Source organism: Lactuca sativa, chromosome 6, assembly GCF_002870075.4.
Source record: "Lactuca sativa cultivar Salinas chromosome 6, Lsat_Salinas_v11, whole genome shotgun sequence".
NCBI lineage: Eukaryota > Viridiplantae > Streptophyta > Magnoliopsida > Asterales > Asteraceae > Lactuca > Lactuca sativa.
The window spans coordinates 1535050-1542697 of record NC_056628.2 but is presented as its reverse complement, the minus strand read 5'-3'; the positions used below and the strand labels follow the sequence as shown (position 1 = coordinate 1542697).

Below are 7648 nucleotides of genomic sequence, written 5' to 3'. Positions count from 1 at the left end.
ATCGCTTGTGATCGTTATGACCCTGGTGGAATCAGTTCTAATGTATTTGCTCTCTCAAGTCTATACGACGGCTTCCTATGACAAAAGCAAGGATTGCATTCTCTTTGAGATCTTCAATCAGAAAACTTCCGTCTGTAGAGTTCGATTTTGTTCCCTCTTGAAGCTGGCTTCTGATGATTCCTTGGTTAATCCTGACTTCAACTCTACGACTCCACTTTTCACAATATTTTACGATATGGGGTATAATGATCTTCTTACAACGATGACCAAGTTCAAAAAATCTTGCATCCTATCATAGTGGAACGGATTGTTGACCCTTCTTTTCAAGGCATTTGCTGAAAGGGTTGCTGGATCAGATGGTGCGAGCAAGGCCTTCATGACCATACTCTATGGTCTTTATCACGGCATTAACTTGGACTATGGATCCATTTTGTTGTCCCAACTGGTACAATGCCTCAATTCCTCTTCTCGACATTCTGAAATCTCCTGTGGCAGGTTTTGGACCCTTATCACTCATCGAGCCATTGAGAAGTTTAGTGTTCCATTCATGGTGGACGCATTAAGATCTTCAATTGCAAGTTTTCACACAACGAAGATCATAGTCTTCAATCCAACCAAATTCTTGTTTGTTGTTTCCATTCTAGAATCAATGTACAGGTGCGTCACTGTCGAAAGGAAGGTCATGGCTAAATATAGGACCCTCCCACCCACAGGACCGAGGCCATTAACTCCTGTGATGAAAAGTGCGTTGGATGTCGTTGATAAACCAGAAAAACATGGGAAGAATCCTGGTCAAAAGAAGCAGGAGAAAGAAGGTCAATCCTCTAAAGTCTCTACACCCAAAAAGCGTAAGGCCGAACAAGAAGCTTCTTCTGCTCCAAAGAAGAGAAAGGTCAAGAAGATGGCAAGGAACCAAAGGAAGCTTTGCCTAGTGATTTGGATCATGTTCCTTCTGATCACGATCAAGACAAAACAACTGATGGTGAAGGTGCTAACCTTGAAGGATCACCGATAGGAGATTTGCCTCCATGTTCTCCATCTCCTGAGGTACATATTAATGACTCCATTCTAAATCCTCCTCCTTCTCCATCTCATACTTTCGTCCCTATTTCCATTACACCACTTCCACCACTTACTTCTTCTCAACCTACCTCTACTACACCTCTCCCTCCACTAATCTTCACTCAAACAACTTCCACAACAACCAACACACCCGAACCTACAGTTCGTGTCAACGTATCTGATACGGTGCACCTACCTCAGAAACTGAAACTTCTATCACTTCCAAACCGATTTCCCCATCTCCTTCATCAGACTCTTTCCCAGTTCTTGGTGGAGATGAACTTGATTTTGAGTCTTATTACTACATCCCTTATCAAGTTTAAAGTGAGGATGATGATGATGCTCCCCTTACAAAGCGACACTTAAAAGATTTAAATGAAAAGATTGACAAGTTGCTTTCTTCATCTTCCACTTCCTCATCATCCGCTTACTCAGATACTGATGTTCAAGCCTTAATCGAAACAACTCTCAAACAACATGATGAGTCTATCCAAAAGGCAACCAAGGCTATGGATGCCTCCTCTCTGTCCTGTAAGAAAGCTTTAGAAGATGTGGCCACATTCATTTCAGATACACTACTAGAAAAACAGCCTTTCACGACGTGCAATCAATGACACGCGCTGATACAGGACAGGAATTTGTTCGTGCCCTAAAAATTGATGTCAGTTTTCCAATATATGAAGCATAGAGGGCACGAATTTTTGCGTGCCCTTAAATTAGTGTCTAATAAAAATAAAAAAAAAGCACGAAGGGCACCTTAAATAAAATGTGAGTCGTCTAACCATGTCGTTTTATAAATTTTAATGAAACGCGCGTTGCATCTCTCATGCGGGGAAATGAAATCCAAAAAATTAAAAACCATGCTTTGTTTCCACCGGCTGAAAACTCTAGCTCGTCCATGTCGAAAACCCGCTTTCTTTCTGTCTTCTCTCTTGATTCTCAAACGTCCACCGATTCACTTCTCCACATCGTGCTCAAAGTAGCCGCTCAAGTACTCGACAGTGGTCCACGTGTCACATACATCGGCGAAGGCGGTTCCAGCAATTTCGTCAAAATGGTCCACAACAGAATCGATTATGGCGACATGTAGCTGATTTCCGAAGCATACAACATGTTGAATCCGTTGGGAAACTCTTGAACAAGGAACTACACAAAGTGTTCTCAGAATGGATTCTAGGGGATCTTCAAAGCTTCTTGATTGAAATCATCGCAAACATCTTCGAAATCAAGGACGACAAGGGAGACGAATATCTAGTCGACAAAGTGTTGGATAAAACATGCATGGAAGAGACCAGAAAATGGACCGTCCAACAAGCGGCGGACCTATCAATCGTTGCCCCCACAATCGCGGCGTCTCTGGATTCGTGATTCCTGAGCGGATTAAAAGACGAACGTGTTGAAGCTGCTAAGATCTTTAAATATGGTGGGTTCGGTGTTTTGGACACTCAAAATGTGGATAAACGATAAACCGGTTCTTTCACGCTGTCAACAAACATTCTATCGGGTTCGTAATTCCTTTCCTAATCTTGGGTTTTAATCTTTAAATCTTAATCTTCAATTCGGAATTACGAAATTGAAATTGTGCATATTCTTTTTATGCAGGGACATGACTACTTCGAAATTCACCTAGATATACATCGATTCAGCTACATCTCACGAAAAGCACTTGATGCATTCCAGGGACGATTGAAACATGGGATTCTTGGCATTGGTTTAACGATTCAGGTAAATTGGGTTTCTGGTTTTTGAATATGGAATTGGATTTTGTGTTGTGATTCATAAGCTGAATATATGTATTTGATTGGATTCTTAATTTTTAGGCACAACATCCTGAAGAACTACCCGAGCAAGTTTTATGTTGTGTTAGGCTTAACAAGATCGACTTTTCTGATCATGGTCAAATCCCAAGAATTTTAATACCAAATAGTGATTAATGCTACAGAAAAATGAGAATGGTTGTGGAGTATTTTGAATTGAGTAGGAAAGGTGCAGCCCTGATGGATATATTAGCAGAAATGCCAAAGTTCCCTGAACGTGAGGCATATTTAGTTTAGGGTTTTAATTGATCTATTGGTTTAATAGTTGACCACATCTTTGATAATTGATGTTGACTTTGATTATCTATTTGAAGTCCTCATTGATTAAGAAAGCAAAAGACACTGAAGTTGATACGGCAGAGCTAACCTGATACTGTAGAGCTAAGTCCTCATTAATACTCCAGAACTTGGTATGGTTAAAATCCCCACCGTTGACCATAATTTTGTGAGTGTCTTGGAAAAGGACTATTATACCCTTTCTGCAGGTAGGAAGCTAATCATTTTGCAGATCTTATGTTATGGTGCCCTGGATTCTGCAGAACTAAGGGCAGAAATAGACAATCGTGAAGAATTTGAAGTGGGACCAGATCCAGATGCAGTTCTTGCATTCACTGAACCTGTAAAAGACACACCTATAAAAAGACGAGGTCTCCCTCCTAAAACCCCTTTACCCAAAGATCAGGAACCTGTAAAAGATATTCCTATTCCTAGTATTTAAAACCAAAACCTGTACTCATTCCGCTAGGATCACGCATAACCTAGTAACACAAAACCAAAAAAGGTTATCTTTTTATGATTTTCCCAAAATACCCTTTAATTAATTAACTAATTAATGATGTTAAATTCGGAAGCTAACCTTGCAGAAAGGGATATTACCACAGATGATGCTTAAGCATGTTGCTCGACTAGGTAAAACTTTTTTGAATCAATAGTGTTAAAAATCATACACCCAATTCTTTTTTTTTTCATTTCTGATGTTAGATGTATGAGAAATAGAAGAGTTCACAATTTTAGCAATTAGGGTATCTGAAATTCTTGAAGTTTGTTGCGATTTCAATCTAGATTCTTGTAATGAGGTCATCTGATTTATTCTTTCCTATTTTTCTTCTCTTCTATCTGTTCTTGAAGTATTTAAATACACTTCTTGCTTTTCATTTCTGATGTTAGATTGCTTATGTGAAACATAAGAGTTCTCAATTTTAGCAATTTGGGTATCTGAAATTCTTGAAATTTGTTGTGATTTTACTCTAGATTCTTGTAATGAGGTCATCTGATTGATGGTTTCACTGGCACTGCATGTCTACTTAGAGCTAAAGGCGTATTAAGTTCTTCATTCAGATCGGGCTCATTATCAGGTTGAGTATATGAAGGTACCCCTTCACCTTCAGTTTCTTGACCCATGTCTGCCTCCAAAGCATCAAGTTCTGAAACATTTCCATGAAGTGAAGTTAACATTTAAAAAAAGAAAAATAATAATAATGAATTTGTGCTTACCACCCATGAGATCATCTTCACCAATATCATCTGGCACACTAAACTTCTACCAAGAGATTCTTGTATCTCACTGCTTATATCCATCATGTCCATCATTTCATCTTGCAAATTCTAAACATAAAAACAAGATTAAATGGTCTGTAATTACAAAGTATCAAAAGAAAGAGATTCATAATATTTATACTAACACCAATGTCTTGTATCTTCACATTTTTCATCAATCCTTTCAGCTCTTTGTTTGATCCCATTTGTAGCAAATGCTTGATAATTGTGACACATACTGTTTGTTGAGCATCTTTAATACCTTCTGAAGAGAATGCAACTTGATCCAGGTTGAATGTTTGATTGTACAACATGTCACGTTGTCCTTCATACCTTCTCAAGTATAACTTACTTTCATTATCAACTCTACAGTAGATCCAGGAATTCGAGGAGGTTATCTTGCCTTCACTTCTCAGGTAGGTTTTTTAATTCATACCCATGTTCAAAATTCAAACATATGTGATCCTTTTTTATTAAACATCTAGAATGTTATAAATTTTATATGTTATTGTGTTGAAGGACTCGCCTGGTGTACTTCATTTGAAAAAATTATCAGATGCTGGCCTCACACATAATTTGGAAGTCTGTAGGTAAGAAAAACTCTTCATTTCCTTCTTTCTTATTATTCAGATTTTACAGTGTATGATTTTATGATTTGGATTGCAATGAAAAAGATTAGATATGGAGATGCTCAAATCTCTGCCACCAGATTCACCTGAGCAACAGGAGTACATCACAGCCATCCAAAATGAGGATGGATACAACTGGGGGTAATTCTAATTCATGCTCTTTAATTATTGATTCTAAAATTTGATTTGTTCTAAAAATTATATATTTACTTTTTTTTTCAATAAAAAGTTATAATCCTGTGTTATGGGGAGTCCCTAAAGGAAGCTATTCAACTAACCCTAATGGTTCATGTCGTATAATAGAGCCTCGCCTTATTGTTCATATTAACTTTTGTTTTCAATAAAAAATTAAATCAAACATGGTTCTGTAACTTTTGTTCATATTAACTTTCTTTTTAACTATGATTACAACATGGATTCACTATGTGGTCCTGATGGTGAACTTCCAGAGAAGTTAAGGAATTTAGAGCCACGCCTTATTGAGCACATTAGTAATGAGCCTCGTCTTATTCAGAAGCCTTATGCTACAATTATTTTACAAGAGCATTTGCCATTTATGTAATTTTATCAGTGCCTAAATCTTATATCAAAATGCAGATTGTACAATTGACAGCATCCGGAAAATTTGAAGAAGCTTTGGCATTGTTTAAGCTACTTGCACCAGAAGATTCAAACCTTCGAGCCTCAAAGTAGCAGTCAATTCATATCAGGTAATATTTATGGACCTGAGAAGTTTTTTGGATATGAGTTGTAAAGTTTACTTATCAAGAGCTTCATCTGGTATGTCAGATGACATGGACACTTCTTCACCTTCTCATACAGTGAAGAGGTTATATCAGATGTTGTTGGACACACCCATGAAAGCAATCGATCCAAAAGATCAAACAAGGTAACAGTTTAGCATTATTTAGAGTGAAGAGTATTAAAAATTTTGATATTTTTTTAATTTTCAGGGGAGAGTCAACATGCCCCTTGACTCAGGTGCTAGAGAGATGGCATCAATATTAGAGAGATGGGATCTCTGGGAATCTTCAAAAGGAAATGGTATGTTACTCTTTGATAATGTCAACATCATTCATCAATTATGTTGTGGGGTGAGTAGACTACATATAATGATGTTCGAACTTTTATAAAGATTCCTGAATCATATTTGAAGTTTCTTTTGTTTACTCTTCATGAAGGGGGTTCTAGAAGCAATTTGTATAAGCTGTACAGGGTACCCTACCAACAATGCTTTTGCTGATTTTGTTAAGCAATTTGGTCTTCTAGTTCCCGAATTTTTAAGATCAAAGTAAGTAAAATTGATTAAATCCTAATGGATTTGTTTACTTATCACTTGTTAAGCAATTTGACTTATATATTTCTTGCAGTTCAATCGTCGCCATTGATCCAAGTCGACCTCGATCTAGATTAAGGTCATCGTGGGTTGTTAGTTTTATAGGAATGCATAACCCAGGTTAGCAATGTATTATTTTTGTTTAACATTTGAATGATCATTTGTATGACATATTATAATTTGTGCAATTTATTTTGTTTTTTGTGTATGAGATTTTATTTTATATTATGAGACATTAAATGTGTCATGTAATTTGAAAATTAGTAAATTTACGTAAATCTATAAATAATTTTTAAAAAATAAAAATAAAAGTTACGACACGCAAAAATGTGTGTCATCTTCATTTATGACATGGCCTTTCTTGACGGCGGCTTTAATGATACACATTGCGTGTCATAAATGCGCGTCGTAAAGAGACGACGCGCAAAAGCGTGTCGTCTCTCGTTATGACAGGGCCTTCCTTGACGCGCATTTGCGCGTCCTCTGAGCGTTTTACGACGCACAATGAGCGTCGTAAAAGGCTATTTTTCTAGTAGTGATACCAAGCTTCTTCTGGACTCTATTAAAGAAGCTGCGGAGTCTAACACTAACAAGGTTTACATTGCTATTGAGTCACTATCAACATCTCTTCTGGCTACAAAGATAAACTGAATCAATAAGAACCAGTCTTCAATCCAATCAAGCCACTCTTATGTCCTCTATTTCCTCTCGCCTTGGCAAATTTCAAGCTGACCTTGCTATGGAGAACAAGGTTATGGATGAACTTGCTCATAAAACTACTTTGCTTGAAGTTCAGTCCGTTAAGCTAACCCAGACAGCTAAGGAGATTGATTCTCTAAAGTCAGAGCGAGCTGTCATCAAGAGCCGTGTCTCTAAGGTCTTCGTTATTCTCTCCAATCTGGTTAATGCCAATGTTTCGGTTCTAACTATCTCGGTTCGAAACCACTTAACTGACAAGTTACTTCCTGCTCTCGAAATTCTGAGCCGAATTGAAGGTGTTACGGAGCCAATTGTTACTCTGCAATAAGGGGGAGAAGATCTGCAAAACCCTCCCAAAGAATCATCTACAATTCTGAATGTCACCACTAAACCGAATGGTAATAAAGCTTCGGGTTCTAGTGTGAAGGACAAAGGGAAGGGCATTGTAGATCTAAGTACTAAAGAAGAGGAAACTGAAGAAGAAAGGGAGAAAAGAGAGAAAGATGCTCATGACACTTTGGTTTGTATACAAGCTCTCTTTCCATTGTGGTCATTGGAGAAATACAAGG

The 7648-nt window shown here is 37.6% G+C and overlaps 1 long non-coding RNA gene across 20 annotated transcripts; it reads left to right on the top strand.

The window, feature by feature from the left end:
- The first annotated feature begins 1867 nt into the window (after nt 1-1867).
- Nucleotides 1868-6588, top strand: LOC111888475 (uncharacterized). Of its 20 annotated transcripts, none has more exons than XR_008224669.1 (13): nt 1868-2566; nt 2665-2787; nt 2883-3788; nt 4131-4234; nt 4628-4705; nt 4788-4831; nt 4935-5005; nt 5095-5185; nt 5642-5754; nt 5834-5933; nt 5998-6088; nt 6226-6335; nt 6415-6588. It is a non-coding gene; the product is annotated as an uncharacterized LOC111888475 (long non-coding RNA). The 20 variants fall into 20 exon arrangements; XR_008224668.1 differs by having other exon boundaries at nt 4604-4705; XR_008224667.1 differs by having other exon boundaries at nt 4131-4249.
- The last annotated feature ends 1060 nt before the right edge of the window (nt 6589-7648 follow it).